This window comes from Empidonax traillii, unplaced genomic scaffold (genome assembly GCF_003031625.1).
Source record: "Empidonax traillii isolate 1590-97213 ecotype Southwest subspecies unplaced genomic scaffold, ASM303162v1 scaffold4:size3804566, whole genome shotgun sequence".
Taxonomy (NCBI): Eukaryota; Metazoa; Chordata; class Aves; order Passeriformes; family Tyrannidae; genus Empidonax; species Empidonax traillii.
The window spans coordinates 607,413-609,894 of NW_020955197.1; positions in this window are offsets into that span (position 1 = coordinate 607,413).

Below are 2,482 nucleotides of genomic sequence, written 5' to 3' on the forward strand. Positions count from 1 at the left end.
TCCCCTCCTCTCCCCCTCCCTTCCCCTATCCCTCCAGGTAAGCGGAGAAGTGGGCCTTTATGTAACGTGGGAGAGAAGAGTTCACCCTGCCTCTGGCATGAAAACACTTAGAAAAGCATGTGTGTTTTCTCAGTTATAGCTCAAAGAATACAACCATCTGCATCAAATGAGAAATAGGTTAAATCTGACACTTGAAAGTCATGAAGTTGCTGCTGACAAAAGCCTCCCAAGACAAATAAATTTTGCTTCACATCTTGATTTCCTGGCATGTATATGCCTCTACATCCACTGTTGGTGTAAGACTGTTAGGAAACAACAGGTTAATAGCAGTTCTCTAACCAAAACTGTTCATGGCAGTTTAGTAGTGAAGGATTCTGATAGGGGTTTTCTTCACGAAGACTTTGCAGACTATGAGGGAAAAAGAAGAGGAAAAAGACAATGCTTAAATAGCCTCTTGGCTTTCAAAATGCTTCCCTATTCACTGCAAACCATATGACACTTTTTTTTCCCCATAGTGTGTTTTATAAATGTTTCAAAGCATTTTTGTTTGGTTGCCTATGAAGAGCAAAAAAGGGAAAAAAAACACACAACCACAAAAATGAAGTTCTCTACAAAAATGGTTGAATTCAGCCAGTCTACAGAACAAGGAAGCATTCGTAATGGGATACTAGTTCAGAACTGCTTTGCAAATAGTAGCAACTGTTATATACAAGTGTTTAAAAGCCCAAAAGATAAATAAAAAATATCTTACTTAGGAAAGTAAACAGAGGTAATCATGCATATACTTGCATTTACACATACTCAATGCAATCCACCCATATAAATTCTGAGGAATTGTATGAGGATATGAGAAATGTGAACTCCATCCCCAGTAGTCCTCTAGTAGCAGACAGAATTATGCCAATATTAAATTAGGAGAAAATTAGATGGCACTATCTCTTCCCTCTTGAAGTGTCTTTTCACATCATAACCTGTATTTTCCTCTTTCTGTCCCCGTCTCAGGAGCATTTTTGATCTTTGCTATGTCTGCATGAATGCTTATGAAATTCTTATTCATCGTGCATCATTTAGGGAAAAAAATGATAGAAGGGTTTGTTTGTTTGTTTGTTATAACTGCACTTTCCTGATGCTTCCCTTGTGTTGACAAATTACCATAGCTTTAGACCTTGCTCTTCTGTGTGTCTTTAACATACTGAGAGACCTAATAACTAAGTACTAATTATTGATACAAATCAAACAGTAATCCTGGAAATTTGTGAATGGCTCAGTCAACTCCCTCCTTTAAACTCTTTGAATTTCCTCCTTCTTTATATGTCATGCTTAAACATCATTTTGGTGTAACTTTTAAAAATTAATTTTCTGTAAGAAAATGGATACAATCAGAGCAAGCAGCTGCCTGAATGTTACACAGTACAGGAGAAGTGAAGATGACATGCTGCCCTTTTGATATGTCTGTTCAATATTTACTGTCAACTTCAACTAACATTTGTATAATATGAATATTTTAAAACAAACTCATTACTACACCCAGATACTTACTTGAGTAAATACACTACAACCAGCTCCAGACTCCCATGTTCCTTTAAATACTAGCAAGTTGTCTGCTCAGTGAAGAGCAAAAAATCAGGAAATAACAGAAAATAAAATTGTTTTGATGGCTCTGATTTGACACATTGCTCCTCCATAGCAGGAATTGATCTTTGTTTTTTACCACAGACTATCTGGAGTATTGCCTTAATGGTCAGAGTTGGCATTTCTAAAATTATGATAATGTTACAGTTATTATATGATAATTTTCCAGTTTTTATATAAACTTCAGCTAAGGCATTTTGGTGTTCAAACGGGATCAGTTCAAGATAATAGAGACTATCTCCTGGAACAGCAAGATAGTGGTGTGTGTGTACAAGGATCATGGCTGTACTTTCAAACTGTGATTGGTACCCAGAATAGAGGTGGAATTTTAAATGCTGAAGATTGTGACATTCCCAAAACAGCTTTATCTTCTGGCATCTCTTTTCCCCTCTTGTTTTGTACAAGGCTGAATTTTTTTACGACTAGCTGAGAGGTAGGGTGGTGTACCTAAGATTTAAGGCAGTCATTGACACAAAGTTTTCCATCCCCTCCTATGCATCCAACCCCACCAACTGTGCAAGGAGGGTCCTCACGTCTTTGATAACCCAGCCCTTTCTGTCTTTTCTCTGCTGTCTTGCAATCTGTGTCTTGCTCAGCTTTTCTTGTGCACTTGACTCACAAGGAAGACTGAGTTTGTACACCTTCTGTCCATGGCAGCTGACTTCTTAAATTCAGCTCTAAGTCCAGTTCACTCCAGTTCAACAGCATGTATTGACTAAAACTGTGACTCTTACCATGGAATATGCTATGGTTATCTAGAACTAGTGTGTTTAGTATGTGTCACTGAGGCATTTCAACATTAGATCATCCTCATGTATTCATTATTTTCTTTGTTATTTGGGGGGGGGGG